Genomic DNA, 20,717 nt, shown 5'->3' with positions numbered 1-20,717 from the left:
CTAATACTAATAATAATATCAGGTCCTTGCTGATGCTTAACTCCCAGATGGCACAACGGATTTTAAGTTAATACAACAAGACTGGTCTAAGTACCAGTTATGAATAGTAAAACGTCTATGCAAGCTAGGAGCTATGTGGGAAATAAGCTTAATTATGGAGAAATGAAACAAGAGTTTACTTTACATTAAGCTCAAGAAAAAGAACTGTTAAATTTATTGATTACAAAAAATAAATTTAACGTTACATTTCAAATCAAATCAATGAGACCGCACTCACTCACTCACACAAAAGCTAAATACTTACGCCTAGGAAAAAACATCTTAACTAAACTCTTAAAACTAGGATTATACAAAAAGGAAATACCGGTCGATGAATGCTGTGTATCACCCGGGGGGTGGGAGTACTGGGCAACTGTACTAGTGGAGCTTGGGTGCTAGCTGACCTCTCACACTTCTTGAGCACAGGACCTCTCTCCGTCACAACAAACACTCGACTGCCTAAGTCGTGGGAACAAAGGGGGAGCAGTGGGCCGCATTTTCTAACGGTCGAGGCAAGCAGGGGCGAACAATAAAGAAACAATAGTATCGCTCAGTACAGCACTTAGTGACGTGCATTAAATCGGTCACTTTTGAAAACAGTGACGAATGTTTTGAAAAGTATACCCCGAAATGGAGGGAGAAACGGTTAGCTGAGCGATACACAGTGAGTTTTCCACTAATAGTTCGTGGCTTCTCACAAAAGGGAAATGTCGTGAATTTGATTCGTGACATCTGGTACGAGTACCTATAACCCTCCCAAGTTCGGGCAATAGTGCTCTTTTCCAGCTAACGCCAAGGAGATATAGTCAGCCGAAGAACTCAAAGGAAGAGGGCATTAATTACAAGTGACCGCAGGTATTTTGCCTGAGATAGGATGGTGCTCACAATATTGGTGTGAAAATAACAATTCAGGGATCTATTGAATATCTTTGGGGTGCAAGTTGGACGCACGTGTCAGGTGGTGCAAACCGACTGCTACGATACATACATACATACATACAGATAAACTGATTAAGCAGAAATATTTGTATTCGAATGTTATGTAATATAGCGACCTCGTCATTACATCATCCACCTAATAAACGGATTACGTTCTTATTGCTACCTGTTTATCGCTAACTTTCCGTCGTCAGCAACATGACACCTGGCTGTGTGGTAACTTGCCCTAATTTCCTGTAATACTAATCGGGTGAGCACATCTTCTCAGGGGAACTTCTTTAATATACGGTGTTCTCAATCTCTCCGAGTGGCAGCCCTTGCTGTTCAACCACAGTTAGTCCTACTGAAATGTCAGTAATTCTGACAGCTTTGCCCACGAGGGTGTTAGTTTTCGAGTGTTCAGTGACTGAAGGACAGTTTTTTCTGGTCTTGTAAATTTTAGATCTACGCACCCAGTGATGGAATATATCTAGGAATGGCTTTCCTCAACGTGTGTGTGTGTGTGTGTGTGTGTGTGTGTGCTGAGCAAAAATAGGGGAAGCGGCATCTTCACACAGCTTTGAAATATTATAGTGGAGAGAGCCAGAATGAGAGCAAGACGATCTCAGAGCTCTAATGTCCTCCGCTCAAAGCTTTATGTTCGCTGCTGTTTTTGGTTCAGCCTTTGTTTATACGGCCATTCTCGTGGCTTTTGCATTTTAAGTGATGTTATTTTTGCCCTGCTTTGTGTGCCCGTGTGTGCTATTTACGGTTATCGTTTCCTTTACCTGTCTCTTATTACCTCCGTCCTGCTGCAGTAGGTCGATAGAGGTTATGTTTTCTTTCCCGTATCTGTCTGTTTGCCTTTGTGGGGGTGTACACGCCTATCCACTATAAAGACAGGTAATTTGGCGAAAGCACAGTTGAATTCGCCAGTCCGTAGTACAAAGAGTAGCAGGTTGTGTTTGTAAACTGTAGTACATTTAGTTGGAAGGCTCTATATATACTTTAGCATTTTTCCTTTATACACAAAGGTTACTAGGTCAAGCGTTCTTTGTAAGAAGCGTCTGCGCCCAGGGCTACGTCAATAGAAATGGAGCAGAATGAATTCCACAACCAACTCAGTTCGATGTGATGGAGGTGCGAAGTCCACGTAACCCCTGCACTATGATACTTCCTTCCTGTGTTAAAAGTTTTTTGTCTGGCGATTGTAAAAATAAATAAATGTTTCCTCTAATTTCCTCATGAGGTGAATTAAATCGCCCGGAAGTAGTTAGAACGAAACCTGTAATTGTATCGTCTTGCTGCAGGGCTAAATGCGTATCTAACTTATTTTCGTAGCCCCATCGTTTTGCACTTTTTCTCTTCCGTCACAGATAAAAACTCGTTTTTATCTTGTCACTTTCACACACTTTCTTTTATTCCCTCCCCTCCTCTCTCTCTCTCCCTCTCTGCGTAGTCCCAGGACACTCCACTTACTCTCTCGGACCAATAATCAATGATATGCCTGGAGAGAAAATCTTTGCGTGGGCGAAGCGGAGGAGCGAGGAAGAAAATAAAAACACTAATCTTCTGCATCACAAGCCCATGAAACAAGCCCAGTAAATCACAAACAACATATTTTTACGTTGATCTGGAAGAGTTGGTGTTTGTTGTTAGCTTGGAGTAAAAAATATATGATGGGGAGAAGCAGCAAATTGAAGAAGGAGAGAAATTAGAAGCATCACGATCAGTTGAAAGTGAAGCAAATACAAAAGAAAAAGACATTCCTCCATATATATTTTAGCATCTTGTTTCATCTTCAGAGAGAGAGAGAGAGAGAGAGAGAGAGAGAGAGAGAGGTAACGCGAGAAGTATAAATATGGGTCAAGGTGGCAATTAAGCGTTATTGAATGGTAAGTAAAATGACGGTGAGGAAGCTTAGAGAAACTGGAGATGAGGAGATATAGTGCATATTAGAAGAGAGAGGGGAGAGGCAAGGAGAGACTGGGAGATAGCAGGGTAGGGATGAGGAGATATAGAGCAGAGTAGATGAGGGAAGGGACAGAGAGAGAAAGTTAAATAATTAAAGTCGATATTGTGCTTTATATCTGACATCCACTTTCAGAAGATTTGATTAATCTTTGGTAGAGGATTTTAAAGTAAGGGGGTTAATGAAAGTAATATCTAACCCCCGAAGCTTAAAGTTTCTCTCGTAAGCTTAATAAAAACCATCAGGAGACAGCGAGAATATAGTATTAAAATGTTATTATATTAAGGTGTTCAGTAGTAATAGATGGCTGGAAGGTGTGAGTGGAAATATTTAGGAAGAATGAGAAATAGAAGAAAAAATAGAAGAATGAGAAAAATTTAGGAAGAATGAGAAATTGGCTCCTATTCTTGACGGTCTAGAAAACTCCCTTACACTTATTCCTTACCGTACCGATTTATTTTTGGATATGGCTGGTTAATACCCCTTTGTACGTTATTTATACATAGTACGGTGATACTAAACTGGTTTAAGCAACACAAGAGAGGACGGCAAGGTGTAATAAACAATATAAATCGCTGAGGAAGAGGTTAGAGCTTCCTTACTGAACGAATATAAGTCAAAGGAGTACAAAATGACAGCAGAGAGCAACAGTTCTAATGATATTTGGGGCTGTCATAGAAATGATTATGACTATATCTGATTCTATCAGATGAAGATAAGGATGGCAAAGAAAGAAAGATGTCTCTAGCCCATCAAACCCTCCAGCCGAATCTGGCAGGAAAAAGTGAGGAGGACCACCATACAATATAGAGATTAGATGGGAAAGGGAAGAGACTAAGGGGTAATAACGTGGGGATGAGGAGATAATTGGGAGATCATATCAGAGAGGGGAGAGACTGGGAGATAATAGGGTGGGGATGAGAAGATTACATGACAGAGGGGGAAAAGGGAAGGTTAAAGGTGGGTGAAAGAGAAGAGAACCTGATAGAGGTGATAAACGTGAGGAGAACAAGAGGGGAAAGAGGAGTGAGGGGAAGCATAAAGTATTAAAGATGGTGAGGGGAAGGTGGGTGAGAAGTAATACAATGCGTTGTTTTTTTTTTTTTTTTTTCCCTGATATGACCACATCCTTAATAATGCAAGTCCTGTTTTGTGAAAGTTTCCTGAGATATCATACTATACCATACAATATAATACCATACCATCCCATACCATGCCATACTGTACAAAACCACACCACACCGTACCACACCATACTATACACCGACTGATCGAGTTCATTGATTTTCCTTTGTCTCCACTTCAATGGTAGGAACAATGGCGAGGAAAATAAGACCAAATTCTTTCGAGTTTACTGCTATCAGATTTACTTTGAACCTCTCAGTACGACGGCCATTAATCTATATATGCAAAGGCCAGACCAAAATTTTCAGCTCTCTGGTAATGAAGAGGTTATATACATTTTCCATTAACCTTCCGAACGATTTCATGATTTTTATAAGTTACTGCTAACACCACCAGACTATTTGCTTCAGATATGGAGAGATCTGACGAAATATAGGGGTTGGATATATTCTTCAGTAAGGTCAGAACCTTATAATACTTTTTACTTTATCTTGCTACTTTCAGACAAGTAAGGGAGACCTTTTTCAGTAATCAGGTAAACTAGGTAACTGGACTGTACAAAAAGAAATAGTAAGGTGAAGATTAGTTAGTTTAAGAAGTTTAGATCTTATCACTCTCAGGCTCCTGTGAATCATTCTCCACAATACTCCTTTCGCTTTAACCTGGCTCAGATTTTCGTTCCCTCCCCCTTTTCTTTTCTATGGCTTATTTCATGTAGCTCATCTGCAACAAAAAGACAACGCTTAGGGTCTACGTCTTTTCCATAGCACTTTTTCGTAACTACCATCGTTTTCTGGTGTTGATATTTTATTACACCCCACTGTTTCAGATGGTGAGATGGCATCTTTAGGCTAAGTTAGAGTAAACCGAGTATAGTAAAACCGTTTGGCAATAACTGGAATAGCATACGGGAGGTGTTCGACAATAAGTTGGGTTGATCGTATCAGTATTAACACCTTCAGGCCCCTATGGCACACTCAGTTGACTGCAATCGTCTAATGTTAGGTAAAATAGAGTACTAAAATTCTCCCGGCGACAAGAGGGTTAATGGTATAAGTTTTAACTCTCAGACTACCGTGATATACTCTGAAATACAATTCTCTGGCGTCAGCTGCAACACAACACGAGAGACGATGTTGTCAGTTGGGATACGTAGGGTCGGCATATCGCCCATTCTTCCCTGATACTGATATAAAAAACTAATCTACCCGGTCGAAGCTAATCCTCATCAATCTTCATCTACGAAACAGGGCGAGACGAAGAGCCCCTCGTTTCACCAACTCCTGGACCAAATATTCTGTCCATTTTTTGTAATCCCCCTCCCCCCTTTTTTCCCTGAGTTATTAATCTCTTACCCCCTCTTTGACCCCGGACTCTTCCTTTTTTCTTTTTCTCTGATAAACGTTCTAGATCATCTGCTCCAGCCCATTTCTCCTTCAGCCTCCCTCCCTTCCTCACTCCAACCCACTAACCCACTTCTTTTGACCCACGTCGAAAAAATAAACGAGTACCGAAAAAAAAATCTAATAGTACTTGGACAGGACCGAGCTTAAGTTATCCGTTCAGTACAAAATGATTATATTGTACGACTTGTCCAGACGAAACTGGTAATGGCGAAAAGTCTCTCAGCGCAGTGTAATCCTCATATAGTTACTCATCTTGAGAATGGCTTCCCGTCCTCTAAGAATTAAAGTCACCAGTGACCCTTCAGCCACAAGATATCCTATAGTCGGTCTGTTTTCATCTGACAAAGATTCATAGCCCCTTTCCATCCCAGCTGATGGCCAGGTATTACCAAATTGGAGGATAAATTGGACTAGAAACCAAGGACACTTGTTCCTACCCCATAACTATAGCTCACTGCATTTCACCTAACCATGACATATCAATCAAACTGTAATAGTGGCCCAATTTAGCAGGATGAAAACTAACCTGCTGTAAGTATAATTCGGGCTAATGCAAACCCAACCAATAACGTCATCTAAGAGTTAATAAAATATTCTGCATATAACTAGTTTCCCCTGATTACTCCCCCAATCTTACGTTCCTTCTAAGTTTCCATCACACTCTCATCCTCTCTAACGTATGTTTCACTTTTGCTCTGAACTCCCGTTACTTCAGGCTCAGAACCTCATATCTCGGACCCAGCGTCATCTTAGCCTTGCTTTTTTACCAAGCTTTGTTTTAATCTCACTGAATACTGACAAATGAAAGATCAGGAAAACGACGCTCAGACAGTGCAAACGTTATATGGAGAGTAATTTTCTTTAAATATACTTCTACTCCTACAGGAAAGATCTTTCGTAGCGAATAGGTAGGAAATAGTCGGAGTCTGTTCCACACTTAGGGTTTTTTCTTCACACTCATCTCTGATCCATGACATCAAAGACAATTATCTATGGGCAGAGAAACATATCAGATCTCTTTCAGCTTAGTATTAGATAGCGGCAGATAATAACAAAAAAAGGCGATAATTTAGACACGCAACAACCTCTCTCAGCTTATGAATATTAGTCAGCAGAGGAGAGTGAGACCACAAGAGATATTACACGTATGCCAAGCCTCTCTCAGCTTAAGAATATTAGCCAACAAGGGTAAGTGAGCGGCAGAAGGCGTCAAATATTAGGAGTATCTCTTTGTCCCTTACTGTATCACTGGCACGTTCATAACACTGTCTTCCTTATGGCAGTCGTGTGTTGTGTCGGAGCCGTGATGAAGGGTGGGTAAGAGGTCTCAGCACTGCCATTTATCCCCACCATTTATTGGGCTGGGGGGATATAAGAGGAAGGTACAGAGGAACATTTGTCAGGTGAATTCTGAGATGTGACTTTGTGGAAGAGGACGGCAGATAGAGAGAGAGAGAGAGAGAGAGAGAGAGAGAGCGAACAAGACATGATACATTACCCAGATTTATTCTCTGTTCCCTCTATAAAAATCCAGGTGAATTTTTGTCAGCCAGAGAAAATCAAAATTGCTTCATCCACCAGACAAGTGTAAATTCGATTAAAGTTCATGTGTTTCCTTGGCAAGAGGGGTGAAAAAGTTGATGTTACAAGCCTAAGTGTATATACTGGGGTCCACTAAAGCTGAATAAAATCGTCCGGCCTTAGCTTCAATAAAATTTAATGCTGTCCGACTATGAGACGAAATATAGCGTTACACTCATATCACTACTATTCACATAGTCCGGAGCTAATGTGAAAGATAAACGCGCAGATAAAGCATGATCTTGATATACTAAAACTGGTGATGTAAACGTTTTGTTATAGTTCACAGCCATTGAAGATAGCAACGAGGTTTGGGTCTGAACTAGTAAGATTAATTTCGTTAAAAAGCAGATGGCGCATAGGAATGTATATGTGCATTATTTTGTCCTTGTGTGTTTTTATTGCTTTAATTTTTTTTCTCTCTCTCTTCACTTCTTTGTGTTTGCCTGTATTTATGTGTCTGTCTCTATTTTCAAGCAAAAATGGAAGTGCCAAAGGCCAGCAGACCGAAAAAATTTGTTCCTTCCAAACTGACTTAAAATCATCCCATCCTACTAGTGTTACTCTCGTGCTGCATCATGCCACATAATGCCGAAAGACATGGGAGAGTAACGATAAATGTATCGGGAGATGTTTTCATCGTCTGAGCTCAAAAATTTACAAACCCTATGGTTATACTATTTCACGTTTAAATATTTTTGTTGACAGGGACAGAGGCGGCGGAGCATGTGACTAGCTTATTCTCAAACATGTTCCCACACTCCCTAAAGCCAGCCTGTCAAAATGATAACTTCTCCATTCCAAGCAAATCCAGGGAGAGTCCGCCACACTGCTCCAGTTATGCATTTCGTGGCTGCTCCCTTGAACCCCTTACCTCTTCAGTCTGGTGTTATATTTTTTGCATCGGCGGTCGCGAAGGGAAAACTGGTGATACCTGTTGCTCGAATTAAATGTTCTGTATTTTAATTGCTTATGATTTCATCGGACCCCTTCTGCCTGATACATCTGCGATTGTGTATGCAACTATCATTAACCCATTCTATATGAGAAGCCCTTCCCAAAGGTGCGTAAAATAGCCTGAAAGTAGCGAGAATAAATATATCACTGCAGCAGAGGAAAAACAGGGAAGAGTGAGAGGGTGGCAAAGGCCCAGCTGCAGGAGGCACCATGGTTTTTACTGTAACTGTAATAAAGCGCAGATGATAATGTGACGCAGGTGCCGGGCGACGACAAGGACTTTACTGGCTTCTAAGAGGACGGAGTGAAGGAGGAACTGAGAAGGATGAGACGATATAACTCACTGCCATGGCGGGAGAGAGAGAGAGAGAGAGAGAGAGAGTATGACATGCATATTACCTTCTACATGTATTTAGCTAAACTTTAGGCCACCATGCAGACTGCATCATTTGTGTCCAAGAAAAATAAGTAAAATAATAACAGTGTGACTTGTATTAAGAAATATGTGAACTTAAATCTGTAGACAACCCCTTAATTAATTAATTAATTATGATCAACGTTAAAACACTTGAAAGAGTAGGCAATATTGTACATTTAATAATATTTCAATAATAATGGAAAATCACGGGAAAAAGCCGATTTGTTTGTGACCACAGCGTAATTCGACCCTCTGTGTTTGTGTGGCCTGTGGAATGCAGCGAGAAAAAAATAAAAGTGGGATTAAAAAAAAAAAAGAGAGAGAGAGAGAGGACAAATAAATGAGAATGTAAAATCCGGTGTAGGTCAAACGCTTGCTATTCCTACAAAGTTTGGTTAGAGTCCACTGTGTAATACAAGTGCTGTTCGGAAACACACACAACTGAACACCGCACAACTTTTTTTTGCAAACTTTCCAGTTTTTAGGCGACAACCTAGTCAGCCATTTTGCTGCGATTTCCTCTTTTGCAAAAACAGATATTATTTCGCCACTTGGGAGTTTTGCGTTACAATAATGCTAAAAATAGTGACATTGCTAATTTTCATAGTATCAGCATCAGTCGAGTTTAAAAACAGATATAGATGTTGCAAGAATATTTTTGACATAATATCACCCAGTCATATCGGTGCCACCACGCGAAGGCACCGTGGCAGCAATCAAATACAGAAATAGGACCCATACGAGGTGAATATATATATATATATATATATATATATATATATATATATATATATATATATATTTATATATGTTTTGAAGACTTTCAGCCCAAGAGATCTCTCCTAGGCTGCAGCCAGATTACAAGATACACCGTTATTATACTGAATGGATAAAATGCTGGCAAAAAAGTATACACTAAGGATAAATAAATAAAAAAAAATACAGGTTCGTACAGTGACCATGTGGCGGAAGGAGAGAGAGAGAGAGAGAGCTCAGCGTTATCAAGGCATACTCTACCACATTATATCTCTCCTTAAGTCATTTTCTCTCCGGAACTTTTCACATTACCATACCAGATTTCTCCCCTTTGACTTTTCCCTGTTAAGGACCACAATAGTATTGACGTCTATGGATCTACCATTACGTGGAATTCCCCTCTCCCTGTAGTCCTATTCTCTCTCTCTCACTCTCTCTCTCTCTCTCTCTCTCTCTCCCTTCCCTTCTGTGACTTCCTCCACCCCTCTCTTTCTTCCTTCTCTCCATCTCCCTCCCACCTTCACTACCTCTCTTCCTTCTTCTTCCCCTCATGCCATCACCCCTCTCTCTTTCCTTCCTTTCCTCCTCTCTCAAGTCTTCCATCCTTCCCTCAATCGCTCCATCCCTTACTTTCTCTCTTTCTCTCCCTCTCTCTTTACTTCCCTCCATCCTTAATGCTTTTGCCTCTCTGTCTCCTGTCCTCTCTCCTCATCTTTTTCCATCTCTTCATCCCTTGCTTTCTATCTTGCTCCCTTTCCTTTCTTATCCCTCCTTTCGTTTCTTTCACGTGCTCTTTTTTTTTCCTGCCTACCTTTCCTTTCTTCTTCCCTCTTTCCATTTTTCATTGCCTCCTTTCTTCTTCTTTCCTCCCTCGCTCTTTCCCTTCCTCTTCTTTCTTCCCTTCCTCTTCTCTTCTCCCTTCCTCTTCTTTCCTCGCTCCCCCTTTCCCTCCGATGCGAGACACCGGTGGAGAGAGTCACTTAGCATTATTTCCCCAGCCTCTCCAACGGTGTCCTAAACTTCTCCCCTTCGCTCCCTCCATCACCTTCCCTCAGCTCTTTTTCACCCTCATTTTATTCCCCGACTCCCTCGCGTTTTACGCCTCCATGGCTGTTCGCTCGTTCCTTACAGCTTCTTCCCCCTCCATTCCCTAAGGAGCAGCAGTTATCGTGCCTGCCACACATCCTTACATGTCGCCACTTCGGCACTCTTGTCATCCATATTCGAGTTCATGCCAGGGCTGACTCCTTGGCTGTGTGATGGCATTTGCGAGGGTATATTTATGACATGTCTGCGGATCTCGTGAATGATAAGTGAATTCTGTCAACGGAATTCTATCATTATGTTCCCTGCCAGTCTGGGACCTGACTCACATACTTTTAGAAAGAGGATCACTTCCCTACACACTTCAGCACAACCTACCCTAGTCGCACATCCTCCATCATCTTGTCTTGTATCTTCTCTCGGCTAATCAGGCTCCACTATTGTTATTTCTTTACACAAACTAAGCCTTGATTAATCTCTTGCTTATTTAACAGTTTCAGGTCCATATGACTCACTCTTAGATAAGTGCCATCATATGGGGTTAACCGGAATAGAATAGTAGAGTTGTCCCGACCATGAGAGGGTTCATGTTACCTGTAAATGGCTCGAATGACTTAATCTCAGCTGAATAAAATCATCCGGAATTATGTGGGACGGAATACCAGAGTTGCCTCGACCGTGACAGAGTTGTGACGATACTGAGGACCATTCGTATGCCCCGAGGAAAGAAAAACCCTGAATAGTAAGCAACAAATCTGATACCTATTCATTAAACCACCCTGTCCTGACCGATTTGCCACCACTGACTCCCCCCAATCACGACCAATTTTGGAAAAATAATTTTTTGGCTTAAACCTCCACTTTTGGTGAGAAACTTCGAAAATTCATAGAGAAATCACTCACCTGAGGTTTAAAATACTCGATACAGGTAGCAGTACCCCTTACCTTACTGGGTTTTCTATCAGGCTGGCTCCAAAGAAAACGAGCTCTATGGGAGGGTAACTATTCCACACCACTCATAAATGGTATTTATTTATTTATTTGGTACGAATTTATATATAGTACGAGAGTATATTGGTTTTCACACGGTAATATAGGCAATATAGGCATTGTTTCACTCACCAAACTCATCAACATACCTGACCTTTTTTGGCGACATTACCTGATCATCATTTCTGATTGTTTCTTCCTCTAATGCTACATAAACCTTGTCCTCCACATTGTCATTGATTGGGGAATCACTCTGGCCTTGAATTTTGTATCGTGGCACGACATGTCTTTACTGGCCAGGTCACTGGTAACAGGTGAATTGCCAAGACAATTGCATGGAGGGGGTGGAGGTCATGCGAGGTAAGGCATTGATCCTGTCTGGCTCCTTGTAGAGGAAGGTGTCCCGTGTATATGTACCAAAAACCACGGACGGAATTTGAAAATTGTGCAAATTAGGGACCTTGCAATTGCTGTGTTTATATACGTCAACAGGAGTCACAGTGACAAAACGTGTGGACTCATATATATGTCAACGGGAGTTGGTGGGTTAATGCAAAATAGTGAAATTCTCATTGACTGTATTTTTGATAATTGCCGCTACTGTTTGCTTCTTTGGACTGGCTGCTCATTGTCCGGGTTGCAAAAAAAATAATAGATGTGATTCAGTTTTCTTATTCATCTGAACTCCTTGAAACAGGTGATGGATTTTACTGTTTTTATACTACTTCAAGACGAATTTATTCAGCTAAGGAAAGGCCTCTTGTACTGAAGAGAATACTAACAACTATGTGCTATTCCTACAGGTATACGAGTCTCTCCCGTGAACAGAAAAATCCTTGAAAAGAGAGAGAAAGAAATGAAAAAAGAAAACCTCCTTATGAAGTGGCAAAATTATGTTTTAACCTCTCTGTTGCCTAATAATTTCACATCATCATCATCATCATCATCATCATCATCATCATCATCACCATCATCATCATCATCATCAGTATACTTAGACTTTCTCCACAGCAGAAGAATAAGGTCTAGATTAATTACACGTGGATGATTATGGCAGACAATTAACATGTATGCCCATGTGTTTTCATTTTTTTTTTTTTTTTTTGTCGTTTTGCGTTGTATCTCAAGAGTAACAGTTTTTTTTTTTTTTTTTTTTTTTATAACTCGGTAGCAATGACTTATGATGTACTACTCCCATTAGCTACTTTAATCAGTCAAAAAGCCTTACCTGTCCTTATTATTTTCAAAAATTTTCTAAACCTCTTTACTACTACGACGTCATTTCGTAGTTAATTTTTGCTGCGGCCAGACGATTTCCCTCAACTCAGGGAGGACCTTTAACATTGAAGGAATTAATGAAGGCTACAACTAACCCCTCCAGTCCCATGATTCTGTCTTAAGGTGGATTAAGCGTCTAGAAATAACAGGAATGAAATATAAAAAGTATCGGATAGAGGTGTTGATATTTCTGTAGGCTGTTTTCCTTCTACCATTTACACTATTCCCCTCTCACCTTCCTCAAACGTTGGCATCACTCTCAGCTATGTAATTATCTCTCAGGTCGACATGGCAGAATAATTAGGCTTCCAGTAGTGATATTTCGGTGGTGATGAACTTAGTAGGAGATAATCAGGCCATCAGTGTTGGGTTCTAGTCCAGGTAGGAGAAATGATATATGTCACCGATCAGCTCTTTCATGGTCAGGAAAACTCTTGTATCCTACTCCAGCTAATACAAAGCGATTTTATCCGGGTGGTAGAGAGTCGTAGGGGTGAGAAAGTTTTAATACAGTCACAGGTAACCTTTTCACCGTAGGGACAACTCTTAATTTTCTTTTCCAATTAACACCAGACGATTTTATTCAGGTGTGGGTTGGTCATACGAGAGTTAATATTAAGCCGTGACGTCTGTACACGTGACAGCTTGGTTGCCAAATATCATGTGTGTCATTTGCATCTGGGAACGTTTGGTGCTCTATAAACAATTTAAAAGTATCAATATACACTTTATATGCAATAATCTGACACCGCATACGATGGATACTGCAAATTACTTGATGACTCCCTGCAACTCTGGTGAATTTGCTTTCAAAATGATATCATAGTTTTTGCATGTGACATTTCCTATCTTGTCCATTCCCAGCATGGTAAAATGCATGCTCTAATAATGACAGAGTAAATATCTTCTTGTAATGAATCACTGTTATCACTGAGGATGTAATGAAACTATTCTTGCGCGATACATATCTGACCGTGTGTACCAAAAAAATCGCAATTGTGACAAATTTAGCTCTCCTGGTTTGTTAGTTAATTATCAGACATATGAATTTCCTGCACTCAGGCGTAGGCTGAGGTATCCAGAGACAAGCTACTTTGCCTCCGGCATTGCGATAAGTCCCCGTGAGACAGGTGTGTGGCGGCTTCTAATTAGTCAAGACAGGTAACACATATTAGTGGGGAGGGAAGGGAGGTGGAAGAGGGAGAGAGAGAGAGATGGGAGAGCAGATGATGGATGAAGGTGAGAGAGAGAGAGAGAGAGAGAGAGAGAACACATAATTCGAGATCAGTAGTGTTGTAAACTGATCCCCATGTAGTATGTGGGGAAGACAAAGGATGACAGAGGCTGTATTAATGGTCTGAGATTAATCTGGATGTGCACCCCCGCTGGACTGCAGGAAACCAGCCACTACATCTGGTGGCTACCACAGACTTTTTTTTTTTTTTTTTTTAGGTTGTTTTGAAAGAATGTCACTGCTGTATTAGTGGATTGCATGAAGTGAATATTTGTATTACGGTGTGGAGGGTTATATTACAATAAGGGATAGTGGGGCGATTGTGAATTGTATTTTGTGCAGGTGTTGAGCAGGTAAAGGTGATAGCGGCATAGTAATCTGGCGCCCATGACTCTTCGGGAAGGATAATTTCCGTGATACTGATGCTTGGTGGGTAATCACGGGGATGTTTGACAGATTTTGAATGGCTGTGGCAGCTTTATGTTTATGTATATGTGAAGTGAAGTGCTGGATGCGGAGGGAAGAGGGACGCTGTTGATGCATTCTCTACAGTGTTGGAAAGTTTTTTTTTTTCTCTCTCTCTCTCTCATATGTGGCAAGGTAATATGGGTGGGATGGATCCTGTGTTAAAGGGATGTGGTCCTTGGCTGGGAGAACTTTTGTTTCTGGGTGCAAATTATCTATATTTGTTTCTTTTTTTTTTTTTTTTACATCTTATTCTTAAAGCATTGTTTTATTTCTTTTTCTGAAGCTTGACCATGTTTGTGGCAGCTAAGGTAAGGGTCTAGCTTGGGCTTGCGTAATATATTGTTGTTCGAATGAACTACTGTATTTATAAACTGCTTATAGTGATTCCTCGACTGTGGTTGGGGTTGGGTTCTTGGGCTTACCTGCTTTAGAGGGAGTTCGATAGTCAGTTTAGTCACTTCTCGTTACTGTCTTCCATGTTTGTGTTTAGGATTTTATTAATCAGTACTTGACATCTCAAAGGCTTTCGATCGAGTCTGGCATAAATCTTTAATTTCCAAACTGCCCTCCTACGGTTTCTATCCTTCTATCTGTGCCTTCATCGCTAGCTTCCTTTCTGGTCGTTCTATAGCCGCTGTTGTAGACGGCCATCGTTCTTCTCCTAGATCTATCAACAGTGGTGTTCCTCAGGGCTCTGTCCTATCACCAACTCTCTTCCTTTTATTCATCAATGATCTTCTAAGCTGTACATCTAACCCTATCCACTCATACGCTGATGACTCCACCCTTCACCTTTCCATTCGGTTCCCGCAACGCCCATCTCAACAGTTACTTCAAGAAACAAGGGATGAGGCTATGGCACACCTAATGTCTGACTTGGCTCATATCTCTGACTGGGGTAAAAATAATATGGTTGTCTTTAATGCATCTAAGACTCAGTTCTTACACCTATCAACCCGACAAAATCTTCCACAGGTATACCCACTAATGTTTAATAATATTCAGCTTAATCCTGCATCATCCTTGAACATGCTTGGGGTTTCATTTACTCGGGACTTATCTTGGAAAGATCATATTACATCTCTTGTAAAATCTGCTTCCAAGAGATTGGGTGTGCTAAGCCGTCTCCGCTCTTTCTTTACCCCTGCACAATTGTTGACTCTATACAGGGGTTTTATCCGCCCCTGTGTGGAGTACAACTCTCATGTGTGGGGAGGCTCCCCACATACAGCTCTTCTCAATAGGGTGGAGTCAAAGGCTTTTCGTCTCATTAACTCTCCTCCTTTTACTGACTCCCTTCAACCTCTGTCTCTTCGCCGCACTGTTGCATCTTTATCTCTTTTCTATCTCTACTTTAATGGTCACTTCTCCTCTGAACTGTCTGCTTGCATTCCTCCACCTCTACGACGGGCGCGTAGCACCCGTCTGGCAGCAAACTCTCATCCCTTTTCTGTCCAACTCTCTAATGCAAGAGTTAACCGTTACTCCCAGTCTTTCATTTATGCAACAGGTCAGCTCTGGAACTGTCTCCCTCTGTCTGTATTTCCTGCTGCCTATGATCGCCAGTCTTTCAAACGTAGTGTGTCCAGGCATCTCAAAATGATCGGATCTTGAATTTGGCTCTCTATTGTATTTTGTTTTTCTCTTGGAGGGAACTGTTACTGCGGGCTCATGGGCTTTGGTTCCTTCTTCCTCGCATAAAAAAAAATATATATATATATATATATATATATATATATATATATATATATTTGTATTGGAGTCACATGGAGAGGAGCGTTGTGGTGTTGATGTGGATGTGATAGGAAGCGTTATGAGGAACATACTGAGGTGGTTTGGCCATGTGGAGAGGATGGAGGGTGAAAGACTGACGAAGAGAGTGTATGTGAGTGAGGTGGAGGGGGAAAGAGGGAGGGGGAGGCCGAGGATGAGATGGAGGGATGGGGTGGAGAGGTATATGAGAGAGGGGGGTGTGAGTTGGGAGCAGGGGAGTGAAATGGCGGGGGACAGGGCGACTTGGAGGCGATTTGTTTGTGGCCACCCCAAACGGGACTGAGGCGTCTGGCAATAGATAGATATAGTATTGGACCTGTGGCAAATGCCTTCTTTATTATCTGCTGATTGTAGCACGGTTCTTAACGGAGAATGTTTTTTGTTGAAATCATCTGAAACTTTATGAACCAGTAGTGGCAGGTGTATGGTGGCTGAATATGTAAACAGAATGGATAGAATTCGGTAAAGTGAAAAAAAAAAAAAAACGAGCAACAGAGCAAGGCTGCAACGAGCGATTTTGTATGATCTTCTACTTGTTGGCTGGTGCACTTGGATATTTTATTCTTAAAACCAGAAGTTTTTGTTCAACTGAGAGAAATCCTAACATCCAAATGCTGCAAAAAGTAATACCTGTAACTCCAGTCCTGCTATTGGTACACCTAGAAAATTTATTACAGGGTAACATTGGAGGGATTCATTCAGTCGACAGAAATCCGAGCTGCCAAGAGTTAGGAAATGATCGAGATGTGTATGGATGAAGAAAAGAAGCTGGGTATCCATTACATAAAGACGGTCAAGTTTTATAATGAGGTACTTTAAAACCCAAGACTGGCTGGGTCAGATAATTAAAAGAGACAATGGTGTCTAATATCCCTTTGTCTGTGTAATAATGGTAATTCGGGATTAATTTCAGAATGCTGGCATAATTATAAAACGAGTTTTTTTTTTTTTTTTTTACTAATCAATAATAGTGAATGTATACTAATTCACACAGCCTATTAAAGAACATTTGCTTCCCAGGAAAAAAAATCTGCTGATATTGTCACTAAAATGTTACGCTCATGTTGGAAAGGAAGTATACATGTGTGTGTGTGTGTGTGTGTGTGTGTGTGTGTGTGTAAGACAGAATTGCCTCCGGAGGTACAGTGTTGTCTCGTTGCTGTCAAATTAATTACTACGCCGGAAGCGGTGTTCCAAGTAAACACTGAATAAGGGGGAAGCTGTTCTCTTGAATTTCATATACGGGCAATTCTCGGGATAAAATATGGACTTGTTTCAGAATATCACTATTTTTTTCATTTATAAGACACTGGCAATGGGGAAACTAGCTTCGTAAATAGCAGTGGAAATAGGTCTAATTCGGATAAATGTTGAGTAATATCACAACCAATCGGCTTTGTAGATGGCAAGTGAGTTTTGATAGACAGCGTTCAAATAATTTACTGTGAATACCCACTAATATCCATAGCTCATATTGAATACATTTAAGGGTTGTCTCTTCCAGGAATGATGTGACAGTATTAGGGGAGCTGTATTTATGGGTTTATGGAAGGTCAGTAAAGTGTTTTAACGCAGTTCGGTTCATTCCTCAACCCTCAGTTCTCCCCAGGCTGTGATCATAGTCGCCTCTTTCCGAACACCAGATCACTTCATTAACTTCATTAACCATTTGAACATGTCAGCTATTTCCTTGCAACTTGGAAGGTCTGCGAATCTCTATCTTCATCCATGAAATGGAGGAAGGAATTTATTTCCATACATTACAGGGTCGTGCTCTAGATGGCATAGGAGGTTTTGCAACATCTCTCCCCTTGCAGTTTATTTTGAATACTACACTTTAAGATTATTTCATATGCAAATGATGCTACTTTCATATCGACAGAGTTTGTGCAGGTGAAGTATAAAAGAATATCAAGGTGTAGCAAACAAAATAAGCCACCGAGAAGAAAAAAAAAACTTCGAACTCTTCCGAGCTAATCTCTGCTCTCCTGGGAAATTTCGCTCTTGTGCTCCAATACTCTCATTTCTCCAACTTGGCCTAAAATAACCATCTTTCCATCTTTAGTGTTCAGTGGTAACAATTTAATAAAATACGAATCTAGTCACAAAGAAGTGCTGTGAAAACGATGTAGAACTATAAAACGTCGCTAGGGTATGTGAAATGAACTAAAAATGTACAAAAAATATATATATATATATATATATATATATATATATATATATATATATATATATATATATATATATATATATATATTTGGCTTGATATAATAAAAATGGTAGATACCTTGGATGTTATGGAAGCTTGATGTTGACGTGGTTTTCCTAATGCTTTTATTTGTAATTTTCTGTACTGAAGGAATGAAGAGTGATTGTACGGACATCTTTCCCTGCCACTCTCTCTCCCTATCTTTGTCTCTCTGTCTGTCTCTGCTTCTCTGGCTTTTCTGTCTGTTTGTCAGTCTGTCTGTCTGTCTTTAAGTCTTTTATCCATCCTTCCTCCCATCTTACCTCCCCCTCTTGCCTTGCTTCTCTCTCGGCATCTTCAGACGAGTGAGTAGAAGTACAAGAGTCAATATTATTCCTACCAGTTGTTTCACCGTTGTTTTTCTACTCTCTCAAAGTCTCTTCTCTCCTTCCTGCAGGGCTTAATTTCTTCATCCTGGTCCCCCCCCCTCTCTCTCTCTCTCTCTCTCTCTCTCTCTCTCTCTCTCACACACACACACACACACACACACACACCTTTCCTTTCTGGTCGTTCTCGTTCAAGGTCTCTCTCCAGTGTCGTCTCTCTTGCCTCTTCCCTGCAATGCTGATTCCGATATGATTACTACTCTTTAGTTGCTTTACCACTCGTTTCATCTGTCCCTTCGTCTATCTTCCTACTTAAAAATCCTTCTAGGCGGATGACATGTGTGTGTGTGTGTGTGTGTGTGTGTGTGTGTGTGTGTGTGTGTGTGTGTGTGTGTGTGTGTGTGTGTCTAAGGCTATTTTATTTAATTCGGCGGAGCTGTCCTGTAGTTGGAGAGGCAATGAAGGCCGCATCCGTACGTAACACTTCGCGTTCAAATTGTTCTTGTCTTGGTAAATTGTCGTGAGATAGTAAGCACAAGTCAGTAAAATACCTCATCTGTTTCAAGGAATTCAGGTCTTTTTCTCTCCCACCGTATTTTTTCTCATTTTAAATTCTCACTTTGAAAGATTTAGCGTTTCCTTGACGTCACTGATAACATCGCCTTGTTCGAGATAAACGTGAAGACGGGCTAATGTGAACCAGGCTTTAGTTGTGTGATTCCCTTTAAAATTATTACTTTTCGACATGGCAGCTCTCTCCTCCATCTCCCGCATCGCCTTAGGATCATGTTGGTGCTTTATTTCAAGTGACAAGTTTTCTCGCTCCATCTTATATAACTCTCCAAGCTGCTTTCTCTTAAAAGTTGTGAGGGAGGATTGCATTCAGTACTGTGCCCTGGGAGAACGACTGCAGGAAGTATTCATGAGAGATATTAACACTCTCAGCCTCATGAATCACCCTAACCTGAATTAATTCGACTGTCATTATCATGAATAAAATACAAGAGTTATACTGACCAATAGAAAGTTGATGGTAACGGTACTAACATTTACAGACTCCTATGACTCGGTCTCACCTAAGAGAATCGTTTAGGTTTAGCTGGAAAAGAATATTGTACTAGAGTTCCACTGTTCATGAACAGGTTAAGGTCAAGAAAGTTTACAAATACGACCTTAGACTCGGTCCTCTTGTTAGCAGGATGTAAGACCAGACTTTCTTTAATTATAACTCATGTCGCTTTTGTCTCTCCAAATTCTCTTTAACAAATATCCTTATCGCTATTATCACGCAAAACTCTCTTATCGTTTGTATCTTGGCATTTCTTTGCTCTTCCGAGCTTGCTTGTTTCTTAGTCTTTCATTTTTTTTTTTTTTTCACTTTGTTGACCGTCTTCTACTTCTTTTTAACTTACCGTTTATCACGACAGTGTGCTTTGGAATTATGCTAAACCGTTGTTCTTTTATGCTTGTTAAATCTTGATCATCGGCTTATTTTTATTTGTTTATTTACCTTCTGCGTTCTTTCTCTCCTCCCTTCTCTTCGTTTATCTTTTATTCCTTCACTTTTGGTATTTTCCTTGATAGTTTGCTCTTCTTTAAATTTCGTTAAGCCTCGTTTACTGTCTTACTTTTTTGTGTCACTTTATGAATGGCGCCGCTCCTTTCTCGCTTCGCTTATTTGTCCTCCTCCATTCCCTGCCGTGTATGTCCAAGTGTTAGCTGTATCGGTTCACTAAACACATTAGACTTTTCTTCCTATGCCACGCTGTTAACTCCCTCTTCTTCTCTTAACTCCATTCATTTCCCTCTCTCTCTACCCTACGTTCTTTACCTTCCTTCCCCTTCCTCTTCTCCCGTCTCTTCTGCCTCCCACGGGTCCCTCTTCTCCCCTCAAACTGCCACCATATCCATTTTCCCTGCCATCTCCTGAACTTCCTCAGTCTCCATCTCCCTACAAGCCCCTGTCCTGGATCAGATACGCCTCCTCTGTCCCAGGATTTCTCTATTCTTCTAAATGAAAGGGTTAGATATAGCCTACATAAATCCTATCGCTATTACAAGTCCCTCGTGATTTGAATAATATCGTCAGGTGGTACTAGGAATAAAATGCACACACACACACACACACACACACACACACACACACACACACACACACACACACACACACACACACACACACAC

Source organism: Coenobita brevimanus, chromosome 28 (genome assembly GCF_032717465.1).
Source record: "Coenobita brevimanus isolate Jiangsu-jjx chromosome 28, ASM3271746v2, whole genome shotgun sequence".
NCBI lineage: Eukaryota > Metazoa > Arthropoda > Malacostraca > Decapoda > Coenobitidae > Coenobita > Coenobita brevimanus.
Note: the sequence above shows the minus strand (reverse complement) of the source record.